This window comes from Peromyscus californicus, unplaced genomic scaffold (assembly GCF_007827085.1).
Source record: "Peromyscus californicus insignis strain IS unplaced genomic scaffold, ASM782708v3 Scaffold_1__1_contigs__length_55948999, whole genome shotgun sequence".
Classification (NCBI taxonomy): Eukaryota; Metazoa; Chordata; class Mammalia; order Rodentia; family Cricetidae; genus Peromyscus; species Peromyscus californicus.
In genome coordinates this window covers 21,243,160-21,269,528 of record NW_026294492.1, presented here as the reverse complement: position 1 = coordinate 21,269,528, position 26,369 = coordinate 21,243,160, and the positions used below count along the sequence as shown (strand labels likewise).

General features: G+C 44.5%; 1 protein-coding gene across 2 annotated transcripts in view; it reads right to left on the bottom strand.

Moving 5' to 3' along the window:
* The window catches only part of Babam2 (BRISC and BRCA1 A complex member 2), a 376,695-nt gene that overhangs the window by 288,596 nt on the left and 61,730 nt on the right, over nucleotides 1-26,369 (bottom strand). The gene's annotated exons all lie outside the window — the stretch shown is intronic.

Below are 26,369 nucleotides of genomic sequence, written 5' to 3'. Positions count from 1 at the left end.
GGTGGTACAGTGGTGCAGTGGTATAGTGGTACTGTGGTGCAGTGGTGCAGTGGTACTGTGGTGCAGTGGTACAGTGGTGCAGTGGTGCAGTGGTACTGTGGTGTAGTGGTGCAGTGGTATGGTGGTACAGTGGTACAGTGGTGCAGTGGCACTGTGGTGTAGTGGTGCAGTGGTACAGTGGTGCAATGGTATGGTGGTACAGTGGTACAGTGGTGCAGTGGTATGGTGGTACGGTGGTGCAGTGGTATGGTAGTACAGTGGTACGGTGGTGCAGTGGTATGGTGGTACAGTGGTGCAGTGGTACAGTGGTACTGTGGTGCAGTGGTGCAGTGGTACTGTGGTGCCGTGGTACAGTGGTGCAGTGGTGCAGTGGTACTGTGGTGCCGTGGTACAGTGGTGCAGTGGTACTGTGGTGCCGTGGTACAGTGGTGCAGTGGTGCAGTGGTACAGACATAACAGACCTACTGTGTAAAGCAAAGGAGGCAATGTACTCAGCACCATGTCTGGCATTCAGTAGGCTCTCAACAAGCCATAGAGAAGTATCATGTTGACAGTGGTGATGTTCTTAAACATGAAACAGGATTCGGAGTCTCAAGAGCACATAGTGTTGTAAAGTCAACCTGTCTGTTTCTTTCTGTCTCCTTATTCAGCTCCTGTGTTCTCTCTAGTCACCTCAAACTTCAGTCCTCATCTTTCTGCTAATACTAACCAGCAGATTGGTTAGCAGACAATCTAACACACACTGGGCTCTAAGTATTTCATGGTGTGCATATTTCTGTACGCATACACAACACAGTTGTCAGTCCACTCACTTCCACTGTTCAAAGGATAAGATTTACATAATGCTACCCAAAATGAACATTCTAGCTTCAGTTCTAAATTGAGCCTTACATCTGTATGCACTAGGCATTTCACATCAGGCTCAGCAAGCATAAAGATGTGATTGTGACGGTCTATGCTCTCATACTCTAGAGCATAAGCCGTCTCAATAGTTCCTCCAAATGACCCCACCATGGACTGTCCCTGCTGCTCACAGCTCTGTCCAAGCCCAGATCAGCCTGTCCACACATTCATACTTTCACTGAATAATGAACTGGGCTTTGCTCTAGCGACTACACTCGGCACTAAAACCAAAGAATTCTGCTAATAAAAACTGAAAAACCAAAATTAACAAAATCATACCCTCTTAAATGGTATCCTAGTTCCAACTGCCCTCTGGCCCACAGTATACACTAATCCACAAGTAAATCTTACTGAAGTACTGTATTGCCTGAAAACTTGCAACTCAGATAATTTCAATAATTCTTTCATGCTCAATATGATAAAAGCAAACCTTACAAGCTGGTATTTAAGGCCTCCACAATATGATGCTCCTCCCTACTTCGCCCTTCTGTCGGTCTACAAGCCAATACAAACCATCTATTTTGGCCATTCTGATCAACTCAATGCATTTGGAAGGGTCAAATGGCCCTCCTCTTGCTCAGCTTTTACATTGCATGTGACCCACTCGAATTACCTTCTCCTGCATAGTGCCCCTCTTCATAAATCTACAAAATACTGATCACTGCTGCTTCTGAAATTCATCAATACTGCTTGGCTACAACACTGCTTGAATAATTGACGATAGTCTTACACTATTTTATGGCTCTATTAATTTTAAAAATTATAGTAAGCAGGAGCTACATATGAGGAACCATGATACACTCTCTTAATTCAAAAACTGTCATCCTCAAAGGGTTCACATTTAGTGCTGAAGATAAGAACAACACAGAACCTTCCAGACACAAGAGGACTGATGTCCATGTGAACTCACAGATTGTGGCAGCATATACATTGCCTGTACAGGTCTAAGCCGGATGGAATCTCGATGCTGAGAGGGGAAGTGGACACAGGCCTCACCCCTAACCTCCACTCCAACTGACAGCCACACACACACCACACACACACAGACAGCGTTTTCTCAATGGAGTCTCACTGGGGATACACACCACACTTACAGGCAGACCCCATGCCCAGCAGTGGATGGTCAAGACAAGACAAACTCAATGGTATTCCTGTCTCACACTGCTTTGTCTAGGCATTTTTCTCCTACAGGTCTTTTGCTTGATATATTATGGTTTCTAATGGCGTGTTTTTGTGGAATTCTCTGTGTCTATACGTGTTTCTTATGCTTTTTTTCCCACATTGGCTCTTTTTTTTTTCCCCTGTTCATTGTTTGTTTTGGCCTATTCAAGCTTGTTTTTTTTTTTTTTTTTCATTTTATCTCTTTTTAGGTGTTCATGTGTTTTCTAATGAGAGAGGGCATGAAAGGGTGTAGATTCGGGTGGATGGGGAGGTAGGAAGGAGCTGGGAAGAGTTGGGAGAGGGGAAACCCTAATCAGAATATATTATATGGGAAAAAAAACTATTTTCAACTTTTAAAATGTTAACCAAGGAAAGAGGGAAGGAAGAGAGGGAGGGAAGGAGGCAGGCAGAGAATTACCTACAAACAGTAGATGGCAAGTACACATACTTGATCTTCCTACATATATCGCAAGCATCTAGAGAATGAATGTGTTCCAATGCTCATTTCGTGTCTCTCACAAGGCAAAGTGCAGCTCACAGAGAATCTATTTTAGAAATGCTCAGAATATGAAAAGGGGCCTCTCTTCTCTGAATGGATATCTAAGTACTGAGAAAACCTACAGTAACTACCAAAGCACAGCAGAGTTACATCCAGACTTCCAGGAGGGACGAAGCTTAAGCAAGAAAATGCACCTACAGGAGGTGGATGCGGAATCAAACTATCAAAAGTAATACAACCACCACCTCCTTTATAAACCTTTGCTACCACTATTCCAACTGCCAAGTACTTCAAAAGTGCTAGGTCCAAGCATGGACAAGAATCTCTAGGAGAGACAGTATGAATATCCTCATTATTTATTCTATCCACATATACCAGCAAGCATGAATCCTTAAGAAAAGCACACAATGCATTAGAAATGTGTCTCTCAGGCTGCTTACTTAATCATTTTTATAATGCTTTTCATTAAGTTAATAGAGCATCAGACCTTTTGGGGAAAGCCAAGCTAGAAGGTATTGGGAATTGACGCTCAGAAACCAACATGCTAAATTCCAACACAAAGGCTTGGAGCAGCAGGGCCCAGTGGAGAACCACTTGCCCAGAATTGTTGGTTCTATTTCAGTGCTGCACTGGATGCTTTAGCCAGGGCAGAAAAGGGAGATAAACAGCATCTATACTGGGAGAAAAAGAAAAAAAAAGGAGCCAAAAGACTTCTCCCCATAGATGATATAGTCCAGCATATGGTAAATCTTTGCAAATCCATGAAAATACTATATGAACTAATAAGCAGTTTCAGAGAGATTTCCAGACACAAGACAAATCGGGAAGGGGGGGGGGGGACTCTATTTCTGTAGCAAGGAACAACCCAAATTATTTAAGAAAACAATCCCATTTGCAGTTGCATCAAAAAGTCTGCTTACAAACAAGTTTAAGGATGAACTTTATACACTGGAAACCATAAAGCACTGTTAAAGGAAATGGCAAAAGGTCTAAGTGAAGGAACAATGTCTTCACATCTCAGAACACTTAATGTTGCTAAGGGGCAATACTATGCAAGCTGATTACAGCTTTCACACAAAATCCCCAACAGATTCTCTGCAGAAATTGAAAAGTCAATTCTAAAAGTCATATAGAAATGCAAGACTTCCATGTAGCCAAAAAGAATCTTGAAAGTGAGGGAGAGACAGAAAAGAATGGAAGGATTCCTCTTTCTCAATTTCCAAAGCTGTTACAAGGTCACGGCAACTGGGGAATGCAATCCTGGGCATCAACAGACATCAACCACTAGAATTCAGACTTGTCAGTCAGTGTTCTGCGGGCGTGGTGGCACATGGTTATCTACCAGCACTTGAGAAACGGAGGGAGGAAGACTGGGAGTTCAAGGCACTCTCAGCCACACAGCAAGTTCTAAGCTAGTTTTGGCTACATGACACCATATCTTTAATAAAGAAATAAATATTTTCACTCTTAAGGTCAACTGATTCTTCATAGAGCTGCAAGGCAATTCGATCTCCCCCCTCCCCCCCCCCACACACAAGTTATTTTGCTTTCTTGTATCCACTAGGATAGCAACTATTAGAAAAAACAAGAACAAAACACACACACACACACACACAAAAATGTAGGGGAAGACGCTGAGAAACCCAAACCCTTACGCAGTGTTGGTAGGAGTGTAACATAATGTTACTGCTATGGGAAACTGCAGAATGGTGGCTCTTTAAAAAATTAAAAATAGATTACCATATGATCCAACAATTCCACTTCTGGGCATATAACACCCTCCAAATTAAAAATAAGGGCTCAAAGATTTATTTGTTCGTGGCAGCATGATTCACAACAGACAGAATGGAAACAGCCCAAGTGCCCATCAACAGATGAATGAATAAAAAATATGTCATACAATGGGCCATTATTCAGCCTTAAAAGAAAGTAAATCCTGACATATACTACGCCATGGATGAACCTTCAAGACACTATGGCAAGTTAAGTAAATTAAAAGACAAATATTATGCCTCATAGGAAGCAGAATGGTAGTTGCCAGTGGCTGGGAAGAGGAGACAAGCAGGAGTTTCTGTGTCATGGTACCAAGTCTGTTTCACACAGTGAACAAGTTCTGTGACTGTATTTAATAATACTGAAACAGATACTTAAACCTTGCATCTAGAACCTGGATACTGTGACACACACCTGTAATCCCAGCCCTTTGGAAGCCAGGCAGGAAGATCCTGGGCTGGGGGCCAGCATGAGCTAACATTATTTTTGAAGCTAACTTGGGCTACATTGCATGACCTTGTCTCAAAAGTCACAATTTAAAAAAAAAAAAACTGTTAAGCTGGGTGTAGAACACAACAATAACCAGCCTTGGGAGTCTGAAGCAGGAGGATTGTGATCTGAGGTCTGCCTAGGTGTCTTAGTTAGGGTTTCTAATGCCGTGAAAAGACCATGACCACAGCACTCTTACACAGGAAAACATTTAATTGATGGGGTGGCTTACAGTTTCAGAGGTTTAGTCCACTATCATCATGGTGGGGAGCGTGGTTGCTGGGGGTATGGTGGTGCGCAGGCAGACATGGTGCTGGAGAATTCTACATCTTGATCCAAACGCAACAGGAAGTGAACTGTTTCACTGGGCGTGGCTTGGGCATATATGAGTCCTCAAAGCCCTCTTCCACAGTGACACACTTCCTCCAACAAGGCCACAACTCCTAACAATGTCACTCCCTTTGGGGGCCATTTTCTTTCAAACCACCACACTAAGCTACATAGCAACCTCTAGTCAGGCCCAAGCTCCATAATAAGATACTGCCCCATCCATCCCCAAAGAAAGGAATGTATTTTGGGGATGGGGCGCTCAGTAGTAGAGTGCTAGCCACTTGCCTAATGTAGGAAGCTCTCAGTTTTATCTCAAGCACTGAAAAAGAAACTTGCTTAAGAGAGAAAAGCATGCACTGCCCTTCGAGAGGACCCAGTTCAGCTGCCAATATCCACAGTGGTCAGCAGCACCTGTAACTCTGGTTTCAGGGGACCTCGGCCAGAGTCCACACACAAGTGGTATATACTCCTGCGGATCTACACCTATACATGTAAATAACAATACAAATAAAATCATTTCTAAAGTACCTTTTCAACAAATATCGTTGAAAAACTAGACAGCCAATGTATTGAGCGGGCCCTATTTTTACATAATATAGAAAACCTAACACAAAATGGATCAGAGTCCTAAAGGTAACGACAAAAATGAAAAACAATATTTTATGAAGCTTGAGAATGAATCCTCAAAGCACTGAATCAGACAGTCTCTTCTGTAGTGGTTAATTTTAGGCTTACATGGAGGAATAGCTGGAAAACTGTTAAAGTGTGAGTTCTGGGTGTTTTTGTGAGTATTTGTCTACAGGAGACTGACATGTTGATCTGAGTAGACTAAGTGGGGATCTAGCAAGACTTACAACAGCATCCTCTGGGGTCTCTGGCCTTTGGCCTGACCCTGAGAATTGCATCATTAGCATCTCCAGTTCTGGGGCTTTCTAAATGGGCCTGGGCCATGCTACAGGCCAGCATCCTGCAGCCATGGGGAATAGACAGTCTGTTGCAGAACTTGCCAACCTTCGTGCTCACTTGGGTCAGTTCTCCAAAGAAATCCCCTCTGTGAATCTGGACATTCTGTTGATTCTGACCCTCTGCAAACTGTTTCTTCCACCCAAAAGCAAATCAAGCAACACCACCAACAAAATTATCTTAAATCATACCTCATCAAAATGAAAAGCTAATGTCCTACAGGGAACATTACCCAGAAAGTAAAAAGCCCATAAAATGGGAGAAAATTTGGCAAGCAATGGATCTGATAAGGAATATACAGAATATATACAGAGGCATATAAAAATATGCAGACTAGCGACTAGGGATACCACGATAAATGAAGACCCATGGGAATAGGAAGAAGCAGAGTGCTAGAGAGGTCCCCAGAAATCCACAAAGATACCTCCACAATGGACTACTGGCATGTCAAGAGAAAGCCTGAGCTGACCTACTCTGGTGATTGGATGGCTGAACACCCTAACTGTCATGCTAGAACTCTCATCCAGTGACTGATGGAAGCAGATGCAGAGATCCACGGCCAAGACCCAGGTGAAGCTCCAGAAGTCCAATCAGTGAGAGAGAGGAGGGATTATATGAGCAAGAGATATTGAGACCGTGATTGGAAAAAGCACAGGGACAAATAGCCAAACTAGTGGAAACACATGAACTGTGAACCAATAGCTGAGGAGCCCCCATGGAACTGGACCAGGCCCTCTGGATAAGTGAGACAGTTGATCAGCTTGAACTATTTAGGAGGCCCCCAGGCAGTGGGACCGGGACCTGTCCTTAGTGCATGAGCTGGTTGTTTGGAACCTAGGGCCTATGCTGAGACCCTAGTGGTGTTCTTGGGAACCATGAGGAGAAGATGCAGAGAAGAGAAAGGGGCAGGAGGGGGCACTTTGCTCAGCCTTGGTGTAGGGAAGAGGGGACTGGACCTGCTTCAACTGAATCTACCAGACTGAGCTGAATCCCTAGGGGAGTGCTTGCCCTGGAGAATGGGGGGTGGATTGGGAGGGGAGGTGGTGGGGAAGGACAGGGGAATCTGTGGCTGATATGATAGTAAAATTAAATGAATTATAAAATAAAAATATAAAAAATAAAGTAAAATAATAAAATAAAATAAAAATATGCAGACTATATAAAGAAAACTAGCAACTCAGTAATAAAAAGCCAGCCCAAATTTTAAATGGGGAAAGACTGTTATGAGATTTTCTCCACTTACAAGTGGCCAAAAAGCCCACAGATGTTCAATGAGACACCAGGGAGAGGCATAATCAAACTCAGAATGAGATACCGTGTCACAGCTCACTAGGACGCCCCTAATAAAAAAGACAGACGACAGCCAGAAACGCAGAGGCGGCAGAGGAACTGACACCCTGTAACACAGCCAGCGGGATGCGAACTGATGCCGATGAACGGCCTGGCAGGTCCTCAGAAAGGTGAATGTGGAGTGACCCCCTGGACTCGGCACTTCCTCTCTTAGCTATCCCAAGAGAACTAAAACCAAGTCCACCCGAAAGCGTGCACATGAATGCTCCTACCAGCATAATTCACAGGAGCCAAAAGTATAGACAACTAATGTCCATCAACTGAAGAAGGGATGAATAAAATGTAAAGCAAGAGGGCAGAGAAAGAGAAACAGGAAGAGAGGTCAGGAGAGGCAGAGGAATATACTTATTATTATACATGCTACAATGTAGGTAAAACTTTGAAATCATTAATGATAAGCTTTAAAAACCATGAGGGGGTCACTTGTATTATTATTCTATGGCTCCATTTATATTAAATGTTCAAAATATGCAAATGTAAAGACAGAGGTAACTTGGTGACTGCCTGGGGGTGGAGAACGAGTGAATGCTAACACGTCGGTTTCCTTTTGCAGTGACGGGAAGGGAGAGCAGTGGTGACGGTGGCAAACTTTTCTGGCGACACCAAAAACCACTGGGTCACACACTTTAAAGGGTGGGTTGCATGGTATGTGAATTATATTCAATAAAGTTGTGTTTTAAATCTAATACAAAAATATTGCCTCGCTTTCAAGAAACATGATCTTAAACACAAATAAATTATAAAGTGTTTACTGAGTGGTTGTGGGTAAATCTATGTTTTGTAAATAAAATCATGTTGAAAATGCAATTTTAAGAGTTCTATACTTAAGGAATTCTACAATGGTCCCTTTTTGAAAGTAAGGAAGATCTTTATAATATGAATACTTATAAATATTTCACTTTTTAAGAATTTCCTTAAATGTGTCCTATTAAAAGAGAGTACTAAAGAATGCTAAAAATGTGTCATTAAACGTTAGCTAATTTTTTTATTTAAGGCAAACAAAAACATCTAAATTCATGGTAAAGATTTTTTTCAAAAGAGGAATACTGTATACGAAATATTATACCCTAATTGAAAGGACCTTCTGAGAAAGATGAAATAGAGATGTGGTGTTTACTATATTAATACAGCAAAAATATTGTATGACTATTTGTAAAAGAAATAAGGCCATTTACATGCTTTTTGAGATCTCACACTGTTCTGAATTTCTCAGAGTTGTGCTTCCAGTCTCCAAGAACTTCTGAAACCCGTGCCTCCAAGCTCAGGAGCTCCTTGAAGGAGCACGCGGCATTGTTGCTCGCAGCCGGTAAATCCGTCAAGAAGGCTTATTAAAAACGCACCCGGCGCAGATGCTCTCACTGGACACCTGGGGAGTTATACAGGAAGTAAAAGGCACAGCACCTGACCCCGAGGCAGACATGGTGGGGACAAAAGCTATACACAAATCATGGGAAAGGCAATAACACCGTGTTTCCTTTATCTCACCCTGGAGAAGAGGATGTGAGCACTGAGCACAGGTGACTTGGGTACTGCTTACTTCGACCTGTCATAAAAAGGAAGAGTAGGCAGGAGAACAGAAATAGAAATGGGATCTGAGGTGATATGAGGTGAGGTTAAAAGAGAAGAAGAGCAATGAAACATCTACAATTTAGAAGCATTATAGCCACCTAACAACAAAAGCAGTTTCAAGTTGTTTGATATTATCCTCTGAAACTTGCAGGTCTATCATAGTAGGACCAGTGCTGCAGAAATGTCTTCCCAGATGCACATCAAAACTGCTTCCCGGTGTAACACATCTAGGAATGCACAGAAATCAGGTACAAGGCAGTTTTCCACATGTTGGAGGGGCGTCACCAGAGCTGCCAAGCAGACCCTATGTTCTAACTCCATTCCCAACCTGTCCAAGGACTCCTTCTAGCCCAGTGAAATATGGCCATGCCACTCTGGCTACTCCCCAGTAAGAATGGCTGTAAGCAAGTGGAGCATCAAATAAATAGTTCAAATTATCCTTATACACTGCTCTATTAAATGCTTAGTTACTATAATGCCAAGTATGAGGAGGGGGCGTCAGGCCAGAAAACATCAGGGGTAAGGAGATTCTCAAAATGGAAGGCAAGTTTAAGCCGAAGAGTCTTACGAAAAACTAGAGAGGTGGCTCATTTCTCAGAATTAGCTCCAACTACAAGACATTTCCTTATGCTGAAATTAAATCCTCCCCCCGCAAAAAAAAAACCTCCATGTGCTTGTTCTTAGAAGTTTATAAACAAGATCCTCTCTAATATCCTGACCTTTACATTGCTGAAGGCAGCTCTTGTGACTTCTCTCTCAACCTCTTGGCCAAGCTATGCAGTTCTCCTCTCCCTGCTCCTCAGCTAACTCGATCCTGCTTCAAAGGAAGCAAATGCTCCCTGTCTCTGCATGTGCCCATCACCCTCTGCAGGGAAAGTATCCAGAACTAAACAGGAGAAAAGCCATGCCTTCGTTACAGATACCAGCCTTGCAGGGCTAGAGACCACAGCAAACTGAAACAGGTTTTTGGCAGTATTACGCTTCCTACGAACTAAAACCTCAGACTTTTCCTTACATACTATTGCTAACCTACATATCCTACACTCTTAACTGGGACAGCTGAGTTTCTGAATCTATTCCAGGGTTTTAAATTGATCCTTATTACATTTCAATTTCATTAGACCTACCCTATAGATAGGATAGCCTATCGTAATAACCTAGAGTCAACCCTCATTTGGGGTTAGCACTCCTAACTTAATTAGCAACAGATTGGCCAGGCATACTCCTGGAAACTGCCCATCATATTTAGGTTCCTACTGTTGTGGAAAACACTATGATCAAAAGCAATGTGGAGAAGAAACGACTTTATTTGGCTTATGGGTTACCGTCCATCATCGGGACACAACAAGGCAGGAACCTGGAGGCAAGAACTGATGCAGAAGCCATAGAGGCATGCTGCTTACTGGCTTGCTCCTCATGGCTTGCTCAGCTTGCTTTCTTATACTACCCTGAACCATCTCTCAGGGATGCCACCACCCCCAGTAGGCTAGGCCCTCCTCTATCAACTGGCAATCAAAAAAAATGCCCCAGAGACTTGTCTGCAGACAGTGTTTCTAACTGAGGTTCCTCTTCCCAGATAACTCTAGCTGTGTTAATCTGACAAAGAGAAACACAACCAGGACATTACATTCACAGCATCTACAGATCAATTAGTCAATGTCTCCTGGGGGGAAAATCATTCAAACAGTAATGCCCACTGAATAATTGTGATATCATCAGAAGTTTGTTGAACAACCTGTCAAGTATTGCTGGGTGGCAGTGGCACACACTTTTAATCCCAGCACTTGGGAAGCAGAGCCAAGCGGATCTCTGTGAGTTCAAGAGCGAGATCAGGACAGGCAACAAAACTACACAGAGAAACCCTGTCTCCAAAAACAACTTGTCAAGTACCACCTTGCCTACAAATTGAAAGATATTATAGTCCATTATTATCATTAATATGTTCATAATTTTATTGTACAGGGCATGTTTTCTCCTGAAAGACAGTTTCTTTTCTACTATGAAGGAAAACAGACTGTAAGGAATTTCATATGAGAAGTGCATAATCTTCATGTATTAGTCTCTCAAAATATGTTTGTAGAAAAAAAAATAATGAAAGTAGGGGCACCTAGCCTTAGGCCATCTCCACGACCTTGCTTTCCTTACATGACCTCTTCCCAGCAAATCCTTCTCTCAAGACTTGGTGTTTCCACTATCTGGAGCACTGCATGGTACAAATCATAATGCAAGCCACCAGTTTTAGATTCATTAGCAATCTCACCAAAGAGTAAAATGGAAACTAGTGAAATTTAATTTTAATTTTTTTTCATTTTACATGTAATAAAATTTGCTTTTCTAATGCTACACAAGCTGCATATCACACATAGACCTCAGTACAGTATCACCAACACAAGGGCACAGAATAATTCTGTCATCCTCCAAACAGCCTTACTCTAGCCCTTTGTGGCTGAACTTCCCCACGTCCACAACAGCCTCTGCTCCCCTCTCTGTCCTGTTTACGCTGCTTTCCCAGAACATCAGACCTTTCAGATGGGTGACTTTCAGACATGCAAGGTTGGGACAAATTGGTGCGCATGTCAACAGCTTTCTCATCTTTAGGATGCTCGCTCGGCCTCTTGCTGTATTCTGGGGATTTCAGTTGCAAATGGAGAGAAAGATGAGGTGGAGGGTGTTTACTCTCTCCTATCTTGAACAGACAATTACTCCCAATGGTTAAATTTATAAATAAAATAAACTAATATTTCTAGTCAACATACCAAATGAAACAATTTCAACTGGTAATCAATGTAAAAGTTGTGCGATAACTGGAGTTCTAATAGTAGCACTTCATGTATTTCACACTTCAGTTCAGATTAGTCACATGTCAGAGTCCACTGTCACATGTGGCTAGTGGTGATTATCTGGACGGTACCAAGCCAGCACTGACTAGAGAGGAAGAGAATGAAGGAAATGAAAGAAGATACAAGAGAAAGGCCACCCAGGTCTCCATGACCAATACCGGGGAAAGTGTGCTCACTCCATCAGGCAGCATGCTCTGTTCTTGGGCAGTTATTAGTGGCTAGGGAAGGTTCTTTCTTGAATTGAAAAAGAAAGGAGATGGTGCTGCTTGCCTGTAATGCTAGCCCTGGGGAGGCTGAGGCAGGAGAATTGTTGCAAATCTTAGGCCAGTTCAGGCTAGAGTGAGACCTTGGAGAGATGAAGGGAGAGAGAAACATGCCTACAAATCATTTTTCTCCCTAACTTTCTACACTGATGCTAAATATGCTGCTAGCAACATTCTACACAATAGCCCCTAAACCATGTGACAATGTCTACCACATCTCCATTCGGTTCAAAACAAAAACAAAACAAAACAAAACAAAAAAGACATTTCCGTAGTTTACAGTAAAACAGTTTACAGAGCCAGGGTCTGTGGTGCATGCCTGCAATTCCAAACAGTTAGGAGGTAGAGGCAGGAGGATCATGAGTTCAAGGCTAGCCTGACAACTTAGCAAGATGCTGTCTCAAAATAAACACAAGACTCAGGATGCGGCTCAGTGGCAAAGTACACATCTACCGTGTATCAGGCCCAAGTTCCAGGCCCAGGACAGGGAGAGAAGACAGGTCAGCTTTCAGAAAACTGAACTACAAGATCCTTAGGTATATCTGAGAAATTCTACTATGTCACTGATTCTAAGACACTCAGCCTAATTAGGAACGGAGTAGAATGACCTGTCTCCAGATATTAAACTTTTAAAGTTTCAAGTGAACTTTTAACCCATATCTTTGTATACTTATTTCAAGGCATAAAATAACAATATTTTAAGCCAACTGCTATAAATTAGCATTACTTTATTAAGCAATGAATATTCTACTCCAGAAAGCTTTGGTCTTCGTAATCTCCTAATGCATATTCACAAGCTGTTTCATTAGCGCAATTTATTACCAATTCTTCTTTAATGACTGAGATGCAACTGACCTCATTAAAAAATAAAAGAAACTGTCTCAATCTTCTATGATGGCTGTAGTTTTAAAAAGTAGTTAGGAATTAAATATTATTTTTAAAACAAATCAGTAATGATTGCTGTCATGGAAGAGTAAGAATCTGAGGAAAGAAAACTAAAGGAAATTGTAGCAAATGTGATGTTGCTGTTACCATCTTTCTTACATAATGCTGAGTGTCAGGGGTAGGACCTTGTGTGTGCAAGATGAACTTGACTTTTATACACACTCTCACAGACCCTTGACCCTCAGTGTAACTTCGACTACCCCACACTTATATTTCACTTTCTATAAGGTAAACATCACTAGGAGAGAAATTCAAAGATTGGCTTTATTTTATCATATTCACTCTTTTATTCAGGCAGGCTCTCACTATGTAATTTAGAATGGCATCAATGTCCAGACCTTCCTACCCAAGCTTCCTAAGTATTGGGACCATGCCTGGCTAATCATCTATTATGGATCAGATATAGGGAAAGGCAAAATCATACTAAGCAGCTTTGCATTTACAAGGAAGAAAAAGAGGCGATGTCATTTGGTAGACTGTCTGCAAACAGCTTTGAAATGGGAGGCAATTGGGGGGGACAAATGGTAATCAAGTACTCTATGCCTCAGGAAGCTGGAGGAAAGGAACATGTAAATAGAAAGATCTGGATTAAACTAACAGAATATAGGGCTTTTTTACTCATCTCTTAAAGACAGTATTCATTTACCAGTCTACTCAATTGCTCAAAAAATATGAAGCATATATACTATGGTAGGTAGTGTCAGTGACACCAAGAGAGTTCAGAAAGTCTGTCCTTGTATTAGTAGCCTTCTTTTCCTGTGACAAAAATATCTGGGAAATCAGCATGAGGAAGGATAGATAATGTTAGCCGCATACTCTCAGCAGCTTGAGTCCATGCTCAGTGGATCCACTGCTTTGGGCCGCAGCAAGACAGAGACGTGGGAGAATGGCATGGCAGAAGAAAGCCACTCACCTGTGACAACCAGGAAACAGAGAGAGCCAGAAGAAGATGTCCACAGAAAAGATACGCCCTTCACAGTCACGCCTCCAGTGTCCCACTGCCTCCAGGTAGGCCCCGTCCCCTGAGAGCCCTTCTATCTATCCTGATAGCCCTTCTATCCATCCTGATAGCTCTTCTATCCATCCTGATAGCCCTTCTATCTATCCTGATAGTCCCTTCGGCTACTAACTCATCAACATATTAACCCATTGATGAGCAAGTCACTTCTCAGTGGCACCACGAGTTGGGGACCAAGACTTCAACATATGAACCTTTTAGGGAATGCTTCAAACCCATACCTTAATAGTCCCAATAAACCTTGCAATCTAGGAGATTTGATCTTAAGACACAAAATATTTTTAAAAAACAGCTATAAACAGGCAGGAATAAATAATTCAGGGTGGAATCATCCATGCATACCCACCCAACAAAATGTCACTGGAGAATTCCATAGTCTTAACTTCACTGTGCAAATTCCTAACTAACTGTAAGGGGGGAAGTACCTCTGTATTGGAAACCTTTGGGAGAGGCCATCTAAATGGAAGTACAAGGTCCACCAGCAGCACAGACAATGGGAAAGGGCAGTTGTGGACCTCGTGATGACTGCACTGAGGATGACCCACCATCTGCTACCACAGTGTGACCAAATAGATCACCTAACAACCCTGTGGAGAAACGCCCCCAGATCAAACTGAGAGTCCAGAAAGCTCCGAGTCCAGACTCTCTAAACCTGCCAATGCTGTAAGAACAAAACACAAATTTAAGATACAAGAACTGCCGAGATTAAAGACTATTAATGATATAACCAGTAGGTACTGTTTGATCTTTAACTAGATCTCAGATAGGGGAGCTAACAGGATGCTGGAGAACACTGAGGAAGAATATAAGACTATTGGGCCAGATGTGGTCCCAACACAGAGGAAGCTGAGGCAGGAAGTTCTGGAATTTGATGCCAGTCTAGACTATAGGGTGACACACCCACCTCAATAAAATAAAAACAATAAATAAAAGAGAAGAAGAAAGAAAGACCACTGCAATTATTTGAAATTTCTTTTTGATGACACTGGCACTGAGATTTTTCAGGATAAAATCTGTTCTTTCTTTGGGAAATATAGACTTAAGTATTTAGGGGTGAAATATGAACATATTTTCAGATTACTTTAAAAGAGTTCTGTGAAAAAAACACAGATAGATATAACTATATTCATATCTGTATATAAATACATATCTGTGAACAGAGAGATTTTTTAATGGAAAAAACGTTAACAACCAATAAATTACATAAAAGACTTACAGATATTCGTTGTATAATTGTTCCAGGTTTTTTATAGGTAGATTTCATTTTTAAAAACAGAGAAATGCAAATTCGAAGTGCTGTGAGATTCCGTCTTACCCCAGTCAGAACAGCTCTCATCAAGGAAACAAAGGGCAAGATGTGTTGCTGAGGTCGCAGGGAAGACGGACCCTTGGACACTGCTGGTGGGGACATCACCTGAAGCCAGCACTCTGGAAACCAGGGTAGACAGCCCTCAAAAGACGAAACTAGACCTGGCACCAATGTCCAGACCTTCCTACCCGGACCTTCTGACCCTACACCTACAGGTCTACTCCTGTGCACATCACAGGGGTACTTGCACATCCATGTTTCTCCTATAATACTGACAAGAGTCAAGGAAGGGAGCCAGCCAGTCTGGATGTCCAGGGACAGATGAATGGATAGGGAAAACGTGGCACATATGCACAATGGAATTGTATTCAGCTGCAAAGAAAGATGAAACTGTAACAGTTTCAGGAATTGGATGAAATGACAGGCCATTCTGTTAAGTGAAATAAGCCAGATTCACAAGTAAATATTGCATGTTTTCTCTTCCATGCAGAGTCCAGATTTAAATACAGAAGTGTGTGCATGTGCATACGTATGGATAAATGTCTATGTGTAAGAAGGCGGGGTGAAAGTACTCCACCCCAGTGTTATCCGACACTCACAAGCTCTCTGGATCTCTCACCACTGCTTCTCAGTCACACCACTGTGACATCTTCTCTGCTGCGTAAGCTTGCTCTATGTGTTGTGATACATTGAGCAGCACCCCTGTCCCCACCCACCACATGCTGACCCGGAACCTCTTCTCATCCCTCACTTGTAATAACCAAAGCTGACGTTGCGAAATGGTCCTTCGGGAGCAAAAGCACGTCCTTCTCTCCCTGAACTCTCCCCTCCATTTAAGAAAGAGCAGCTGCTATGTGGTAGCTGTCAGCCAACTTAAGCACCTCCATCAGCCTGCCAAAGGGCATGCTCTGGCTTAGAACACGCCAGTACAAAAGAGAGAGAGACAGGGTGTCTGACCATGAAGGCCCTAAGAACGGACATACGAACAACTTCCTTGCTCCACCCTAGGACACCACCAGGCAAGCCCTACACAATTACTGAGGTGACCAATGGGATTTACCCTCACTTACCCACAGCAACAAGCTAGTCACTAAAGCATCCTACAGCGGCGCCTCCCCCTCTCCTTTCTCTCTTCCTACCAGTGTGCTGGTAGTTTTGACTGTCAATCTCATGCAACTGGGGGAAGGTGAACCTCAACTGAGGATGACCCACATCAGACTGGCCTACAGCCATGTCTAAGAGACTGTCCTGATTGATGATTGATGTAGAGGGTCCTGGCCCACTGTCCAGCACCATCCCCTAGGCAGATGCTCCTGGCCTGCACAAGAAAACGACCTAAGCATAAGGCAGTGAGTGAGCCAGTCAGCAGGCTCCTTCAGGATCTCTTCTTCAGTTCCTGCTACAGTTCCTGTCCTGATTTCCCTCGTGATGAACTGTAAACCAAATAAAACCCCTTTCCTCCCCTGAGAAGCTTTCGGTCATGGTGTTTATCACAGGGAGGAAGCAACTAGAGCACCAGGACTTCTCCACGCTTCCAGAAATCACCTCCCAAACAAATTACATATACCCAAATCCTTGTCTGGGGTCTTCTGTTTCTAAAATCCAATCTAAGACAGGAAGTCTGGCCGCTTGATAAAGAAATATCTGTTCCTCTTAGAAATGGAAGGTTTAATATCTCACCACAGCCCTCTTCAAGTTTTCACAATCACCCCTCTGCTGCCTTTGCTCACTCAATGTCCCTACAGGAAGCAGCACGCGGTATAAAGGACTCGAAGCTTCCGTTTCTGCCCCACAACTACTAAAGAAGGCAGTGTGCCTTGCCCAGAGGCAAGTAAAGGAAGGAACCAAAAACCAACCAAACAGAAATCACAAACAAAAAGGAGTTTATGCTATTAAACCTGCCGGGCAGGCAAACTTAATCACACCAAAGGCATAGCTTGAGACCTGGGAGAGCCTGGTACAGCAACTCACTAAAGACAGCCAGACGTGTTTGCAAAGTGCAGTAATTCTCCTCTAAGAGCCTAAACTTGTGAGGAACGGGGAGAAACGCTGGGCTGAGGCCCAGACTAAAAAGAACAAGACGAACCTGAGACACCTAATCATGCCAGAAAGCAAAGCCAGAAACCAACAAAAGCGTTGGGAGTCACCTCAACAAGGTGGGTCAATTTAAGCATTAGTAACAGTAATGAAAGTGTTGGACAAAAACAAAGCAAATAATTTTAAAAGTCATGAATTAACGATACTTTTAAAAATCATTATTTAGATTTAGAAGATTCATTTTGAAAATCAGTGGCTCGGCCATTTTAGGCCTGGCAGACTGCCAAGGACAAGCACACCTCTAAACAAACACAGGTCTGAAGACCTGGGGCGGGAAGAATTCACCCAGGAGCTGCTCAGCCATTCTAGGCCTGGCAGACTAGAGAGGAAAATCAGTTAGTAAGAAAATACCAAGCATTTTTCCTGTCCTTTTTAAAGCAGTTAAACTCACGATTACCAACTACTTGATCAGGAAACCCTTATATTCGGAGAAATAGTCCAACCAGTAAGTCACTAAGAGATGGTGGTAGCATGTCACAATTTCTAAGCTTCTTTCTTCTTTGAGACTGGAGACTTACTATGTAGCCTAGACTAGCCTCAAACTCCTAATTCTCCTGCCTCAGCTTCCCAAGTTCGGGGATAACAGGTCAAGCACCAGGGACCCAACGTTTCCATTAATCCACCACAAGTTCATTTTGTAATTTTGAACAAATTAGTGATCTAGACAAAAGCCATTAAAGGCTGTATATAACAGATGGGCTTGCACAGTGGTAGGGTGTTTCAGTATACAAAAGGCCCAATTTAATCCTCTGCACTAATAAACAGAAACAACTAGACATTACAGAGCTCCTAACATGAAGATGTGCTACCTTAAGAAATATTCTTGCCAGAAGAACAAACCTGAACTTGAACAAACTTCTACAGAAAATCACCAATTCATACGGAATATGCAAAAGCAAAGATGTATTTAAATGACACACAGAATAAAGTGATCCATGTTCAGCCTATAGGAAAGTACAGGGCAAATGACCCAGGATCTTTATTAATAAACTGAAAAAGAACAAAGAGTGGGGAGGAGGAGGAGGAGGAGGAGGAGGAGGAATGAAGTCAAGAGGAGGAGGAGGAGGAGGAGGAGGAGGAGGAAGAGGAGGAATGAAGTCAAGAGGAGGAGGAGGAGGAGGAGGAGGAGGAGGAGGAAGAGGAGGAATGAAGTCAAGAGGAGGAGGAGGAGGAGGAGGAGGAGGAGGAGGAAGAGGAGGAATGAAGTCAAGAGGAGGAGGAGGAGGAGGAGGAGGAAGAGGAGGAATGAAGTCAAGAGGAGGAATGAAGTCAAGAGGAGGAGGAGGAGGAGGAGGAGGAGGAGGAGGAGGAGGAATGAAGTCAAGAGGAGGAGGAGGAGGAGGAGGAGGAGGAGGAGGAGGAGGAATGAAGTCAAGAGGAGGAGGAGGAGGAGGAGGAGGAGGAGGAAGAGGAGGAATGAAGTCAAGAGGAGGAGGAGGAGGAGGAGGAGGAGGAGGAGGAGGAGGAGGAGGAGGATGAAGTCAGGAGGAGGAGGAGGAGGAGGAGGAGGAGGAGGAGGAAGAGGAGGAATGAAGTCAAGAGGAGGAGGAGGAGGAGGAGGAGGAAGAGGAGGAATGAAGTCAAGAGGAGGAGGAGGAGGAGGAGGAGGAGGAAGAGGAGGAATGAAGTCAAGAGGAGGAGGAGGAGGAGGAGGAGGAGGAGGAGGAGGAGGAATGAAGTCAAGAGGAGGAGGAGGAGGAGGAGGAGGAGGAAGAGGAGGAATGAAGTCAAGAGGAGGAGGAGGAGGAGGAGGAGGAGGAGGAAGAGGAGGAATGAAGTCAAGAGGAGGAGGAGGAGGAGGAGGAGGAGGAGGAGGAAGAGGAGGAATGAAGTCAAGAGGAGGAGGAGGAGGAGGAGGAGGAATGAAGTCAAGAGGAGGAGGAGGAGGAGGAGGAGGAGGAGGAGGAGGAGGAGGAGGAGGAGGAGGAGGAGGAGGAGGAGGAGGAGGAGGAGGAGGAGGAGGAATGAAGTCAAGAGGAGGAGGAGGAGGAGGAGGAGGAGGAGGAAGAGGAGGAATGAAGTCAAGAGGAGGAGGAGGAGGAGGAGGAGGAGGAAGAGGAGGAATGAAGTCAAGAGGAGGAGGAGGAGGAGGAGGAGGAGGAGGAAGAGGAGGAATGAAGTCAAGAGGAGGAGGAGGAGGAGGAGGAGGAGGAGGAAGAGGAGGAATGAAGTCAAGAGGAGGAGGAGGAGGAGGAGGAGGAGGAGGAGGAGGAAGAGGAGGAATGAAGTCAAGAGGAGGAGGAGGAGGAGGAGGAGGAGGAGGAGGAGGAGGAATGAAGTCAAGAGGAGGAGGAGGAGGAGGAGGAGGAGGAGGAAGAGGAGGAGGAGGAGGAGGAGGAGGAAGAGGAGGAATGAAGTCAAGAGGAGGAGGAGGAGGAGGAGGAGGAGGAAGAGGAGGAATGAAGTCAAGAGGAGGAGGAGGAGGGAGGAGGAGGAGGAATGAAGTCAAGAGGAGGAGGAGGAGGAGGAGGAGGAGGAGGAGGAGGAGGAATGAAGTCAAGAGGAGGAGGAGGAGGAGGAGGAGGAGGAGGAAGAGGAGGAGGAGGAGGAGGAGGAGGAAGAGGAGGAATGAAGTCAAGAGGAGGAGGAGGAGGAGGAGGAGGAGGAAGAGGAGGAATGAAGTCAAGAGGAGGAGGAGGAGGAGGAGGAGGAGGAATGAAGTCAAGAGGAGGAGGAGGAGGAGGAGGAGGAGGAGGAGGAGGAATGAAGTCAAGAGGAGGAGGAGGAGGAGGAGGAGGAGGAGGAGGAAGAGGAGGAATGAAGTCAAGAGGAGGAGGAGGAGGAGGAGGAGGAGGAGGAAGAGGAGGAATGAAGTCAAGAGGAGGAGGAGGAGGAGGAGGAGGAGGAGGAGGAAGAGGAGGAATGAAGTCAAGAGGAGGAGGAGGAGGAGGAGGAGGAGGAGGAAGAGGAGGAATGAAGTCAAGAGGAGGAGGAGGAGGAGGAGGAGGAGGAGGAGGAGGAGGAGGAGGAATGAAGTCAAGAGGAAGAGGAGGAATGAAGTCAAGAGGAGGAGGAGGAGGAGGAGGAGGAGGAAGAGGAGGAATGAAGTCAAGAGGAGGAGGAGGAGGAGGAGGAGGAGGAGGAAGAGGAGGAATGAAGTCAAGAGGAGGAGGAGGAGGAGGAGGAGGAGGAGGAGGAGGAGGAATGAAGTCAAGAGGAGGAGGAGGAGGAGGAGGAGGAGGAGGAGGAGGAGGAATGAAGTCAAGAGGAGGAGGAGGAGGAGGAGGAGGAGGAGGAGGAGGAAGAGGAGGAATGAAGTCAAGAGGAGGAGGAGGAGGAGGAGGAGGAGGAGGAAGAGGAGGAATGAAGTCAAGAGGAGGAGGAGGAGGAGGAGGAGGAGGAGGAAGAGGAGGAGGAGGAGGATGAGGAGTCAAGAGGAGGAATGAAGTCAAGAGGAGGAGGAGGAGGAGGAGGAGGAGGAGGAGGAGGAATGAAGTCAAGAGGAGGAGGAGGAGGAGGAGGAGGAGGAGGAAGAGGAGGAATGAAGTCAAGAGGAGGAGGAGGAGGAGGAGGAGGAGGAGGAGGAAGAGGAGGAATGAAGTCAAGAGGAGGAGGAGGAGGAGGAGGAGGAGGAGGAGGAGGAGGAATGAAGTCAAGAGGAGGAGGAGGAGGAGGAGGAGGAGGAGGAGGAAGAGGAGGAATGAAGTCAAGAGGAGGAGGAGGAGGAGGAGGAGGAATGAAGTCAAGAGGAGGAATGAAGTCAAGAGGAGGAGGAGGAGGAGGAAGAGGAGGAATGAAGTCAAGAGGAGGAATGAAGTCAAGAGGAGGAATGAAGTCAAGAGGAGGAGGAGGAGGAGGAGGAGGAGGAGGAGGAGGAATGAAGTCAAGAGGAGGAGGAGGAGGAGGAGGAGGAGGAGGAAGAGGAGGAATGAAGTCAAGAGGAGGAGGAGGAGGAGGAGGAGGAGGAGGAGGAAGAGGAGGAATGAAGTCAAGAGGAGGAGGAGGAGGAGGAGGAGGAGGAGGAGGAGGAGGAATGAAGTCAAGAGGAGGAGGAGGAGGAGGAGGAGGAGGAGGAGGAAGAGGAGGAATGAAGTCAAGAGGAGGAGGAGGAGGAGGAGGAGGAATGAAGTCAAGAGGAGGAATGAGGAGGAATGAGGAGGAGGAGGAGGAGGAGGAATGAAGTCAAGAGGAGGAGGAAGAGGAGGAATGAAGTCAAGAGGAGGAGGAGGAGGAGGAGGAGGAGGAGGAGGAGGAGGAATGAAGTCAAGAGGAGGAGGAGGAGGAGGAGGAGGAGGAGGAAGAGGAGGAATGAAGTCAAGAGGAGGAGGAGGAGGAATGAAGTCAAGAGGAGGAGGAGGAGGAGGAGGAGGAGGAGGAGGAGGAGGAATGAAGTCAAGAGGAGGAGGAGGAGGAGGAGGAGGAGGAGGAGGAGGAGGAATGAAGTCAAGAGGAGGAGGAGGAGGAGGAGGAGGAGGAGGAGGAGGAGGAATGAAGTCAAGAGGAGGAGGAGGAGGAGGAGGAGGAGGAGGAGGAGGAAGAGGAGGAATGAAGTCAAGAGGAGGAGGAGGAGGAGGAGGAGGAGGAGGAGGAGGAATGAAGTCAAGAGGAGGAGGAGGAGGAGGAGGAGGAGGAGGAGGAGGAATGAAGTCAGGAGGAGGAGGAGGAGGAGGAGGAGGAGGAGGAATGAAGTCAAGAGGAGGAGGAGGAGGAGGAGGAGGAGGAGGAGGAGGAATGAAGTCAAGAGGAGGAGGAGGAGGAGGAGGAGGAGGAGGAGGAGGAGGAGGAGGAGGAATGAAGTCAAGAGGAGGAGGAGGAGGAGGAGGAGGAATGAAGTCAAGAGGAGGAGGAGGAGGAGGAGGAGGAGGAGGAGGAATGAAGTCAAGAGGAGGAGGAGGAGGAGGAGGAGGAGGAGGAAGAGGAGGAGGAGGAGGAGGAGGAGGAGGAGGAGGAAGAGGAGGAATGAAGTCAAGAGGAGGAGGAGGAGGAGGAGGAGGAGGAGGAAGAGGAGGAGGAGGAGGAGGAGGAGGAGGAGGAGGAGGAATGAAGTCAAGAGGAGGAGGAGGAGGAGGAGGAGGAGGAGGAGGAAGAGGAGGAATGAAGTCAAGAGGAGGAGGAGGAGGAGGAGGAGGAAGAGGAGGAATGAAGTCAAGAGGAGGAGGAGGAGGAGGAGGAGGAGGAGGAGGAGGAGGAGGAGGAGGAGGAGGAGGAATGAAGTCAAGAGGAGGAGGAGGAGGAGGAGGAGGAGGAGGAATGAAGTCAGGAGGACTGAAAGGACAGGAAGGGGAAAGGAAGGCGGAAGAAAGGGTAGGAAGAGGGATAAGCTGACCGTAAATATGAGACCTCAAGGCCAGCAACATATTGCAACACACACTGCCAGTATACAAAAGCTATAAAGCACACACATCATACTACGTATGTGTATAGATGCATGTATCTGTGTATACGTGTGTATATACACACCAACCAGAACATTTTTAACACTACTAATTAAAGACTTAAGAATGCTTGTTAATTTTTACAGTGGGACCATGATACCCTGTTTTGGTTGTGAAGCACCAGGGACCCAACGTTTCCATTAATCCACCACAAGACTGTGTTTCCAGAAGTCTCATCTCACACTGGTCCATTCCGTCTCTCCCCGATCTTTTTAATAACTGTTTTCCTTTATCAAAGAACTAAACATGAAATTTAAATGGAAGACTTCACATTTATTACATGCATTGTTTCTAATCGAACACGCTAAAGGACTAAACATGAAATTTAAATGGAAGACTTCACATTTATTACATGCATTGTTTCTAATCGAACACGCTAAAGGACTAAACATGAAATTTAAATGGAAGACTTCACATTTATTACATGCATTGTTTCTAATCGAACACGCTAAAGGACAAGTTGAAATGCATCATGGTAACTGTCTCTCCAAAGCTGAGTTTCCATATTGGATCAAGTACTTTTAAGTCCTTTGGAAAAATGTTGAGCAAACAATAAAAACCATGACACTAGGAATTTTCCATGACTGTTTGACTTACGAAAAATCTATTCGATACATATATATTATATATATATACGTGTGTTGTGTCATCAACTTTTGAGTCTTACCTGGTATCCATACAATAATAATAGTAATCTTCAGAATATAATACTCTTCCATTTTCCTTAAGTAATGCAGCCATGGTTTCTCTCATGGAAGGGCTGCTATTATGCATACTTTCCTTAATGCAGACAATTACTGCAGTAATTCTAGCAATCCCATTTGTTAAAAAGACCACTACTATCAAAGGAAGTGTGGTACAGGCAACAAATTTAGCCAAGCATTCCAGGGAATGTTCCTTTCAGCACATAAAACCGTCACGTAGATGAGGAACTACAATTGCTCTGTCCTCAGGACAAAAGATATATGTATTGTTTGAATGAGAACTATAGTGTTGGCTCATGGAGAGTAAAGTCCCTCTTAGTGACAGCAGCTTCTGTCCACTTACCAGGGGTACAATTAAGAAACTTCTATCGTGTACAGTAAATTAGATGATGTCAAAAGGTTTCAGTTCTAAACACTAAAAGTCTTTCACTGAGTTAATTATTAGGATTACGTAAGTTCTAACAAATCCAATTCTCTCAAGAAATGTTAAAGACCAGCGAGTTGAGAATAAAATATTCTATTTTAACTTGGTTTTTATGTTATCTGCTTTATAGCATAAAACTGTGCCTTTTTAAGTGTACATTAAAGTTAAAATCTTTGATAAATTTCATCTCTACCAAAACTGTAAGTCATTCTTTTGCTGTCATTTTTATTTTGTCCTGTTCTTTGAGATAGGATCTTGTTATCTATCACAAGTTGGTCTAGAACTTGCTGTACAGCCAGATCTTTCCACAAACTTGTAATCCTCCTGCCTCCACCTTCCAAGTATCTTGGGAGTATGCCACCATGTCTGGCTTTAAGTACATTTTTAAGTGAATTGATTTTTTCAAGAATGGTCAGAGTTTAGTTACATGAATTTCATCTACTTTATCATCTTGAGTTGTAATTTATCTTCATCTTTAAGCTTTCTTCTTTCATCTTCCCCAAGTTATAAGAGACTACCAAAATTATTTTAGAAAGTATTTCAAAATTGTTTTCTAATTTACAAACCAAAAATATAATTTAAAAAGTAAAGATATATGAGGCCAGGTAATAAGAACTGAATCATAAATCTGACCCACCCAGTAGAGTCAGGGGTTAGAAAGTTGGTCACATGCTAGTTCAAAAAGCATACAATGGCCGGATGGCGGTGGCACACGCCTTTAGTCCCAGCACTTGGGAGGCAGAGACAGATGGATCTCTGTGAGTTCAAGGCCAGCCTAACATTGAGAGAGTGAATTACAGGACAGGGAAACCCTGTCTCAAAAATTAAAAAAGTGTACAGTGGACTAGGGATGTGGCTCAGTATGAGACCTGAGTTCAAAATCCATGTGTAACCCAAGCACTTGGGAGGGAGAGGGAGACAGGAGATTCTTGGTGTCTGTTGCCAAACAGACTAGCCTAATCAATGAGCTACAAGAGCCAGTGAGAGAATCTGTCTCAAAAATGAGGGTGGGAGAGCCACTGAGATCAGCAAGCAAGCCTAACAACCTGAGTTCAAAACCTATGTAGTGGAAACAGAGCTGACTCCTACAGATTGTCCTGTGACCTCCATACACCCCCACCCACATACACAAAATAAATAAAATGTTATATAAGATAGATAGTGACTGAAGAGGGCACCCAACAATGACCTCTGGTCTTCACATGCATGTTCATCCACATACACACTCCCACAAGAAAACACACATCACACATCTTACACACACACACACACACACACACACACACACACACACACACACACACGTGCGCGCGCGCACAGCATTTAATATTATGTTCTGTATCTGTAGCCATGACGGAGAGGTTTGACTGGTTCATGGACAAGAAACAGTGCATGACTGACCTCCTGGCCAAACTCAAGGCCAAGGCCAGAGTGAACCAGAGCTTTGTCATGCTACATGTGACTGGGCTGGTGGACTTGACTGTGGTGTTTGGCTATGGAGCCTCTCTTCCCTGCAACCCTACAGGCCTGGGATGCTTAGCCTATATTTCAATGAAAGCCACAGAAAGTCCCAACAACGATGATGATACCAAGTGGCTGAATGGCCTGTCAGTTTTCTCATCAACTTGACATAAGCTAGAATTATCTGGGAAAAGAAATCTCAACTGGGAAAATGCCTCCATCAGATTACCAGTAGGGCATTTTCTTGATTAATGACTGATGTGAGAGGGCCCAGTCCACAGTGGGTATTCTGGGTGGTGATTCTGAACTGTAGAAGAAAGCAATCTGAGTAAGCCAGTAAGCATTCCTCCAGGTTCCTGCCATGTTTGAGCTCCTACTCTGCTTTCCCTCAGTGACGGAATGTGACCTGAGAGTTGTAAGAAGAAATACACGCTTTCCTCTCCAACTTGCTTTTAGTCATGGTGTTTTATCACAGCAACAGAATCCTAACTAACACAGTGATATAGAGTCGTGTATGGTATGTTCAGCATGGACAAGTTCTTCTCTTGTCTCTTCCTGTCAGTTCCTCTTCTAGTGCATGCAGAGGAGAGGATTCCTATTGTGCTGCATGGCCCCAGCTCTTCTGACAGAGCATTATCCATCCTGTCTTCGTGAAGCATGAGTTCCATGCTTCCTGAAGCATGAGTGAAGCACGAGAAACAAAGCCAGAGAGGCTAAAGAAGTCAAGAAAAGCTACAGTGCTGCGGAATAGGACTTTAACTGTGTAAAGATGTGGTACATTGGTTTCTGTTGTGGAATATTACTATGTAAAGGTGTGTTACATTGTTTAGGCTGTATTTGTTTAATGATGTAAAGGCACCTACGGTCTAATAAAACGCTGAACGATCAATAGCTAG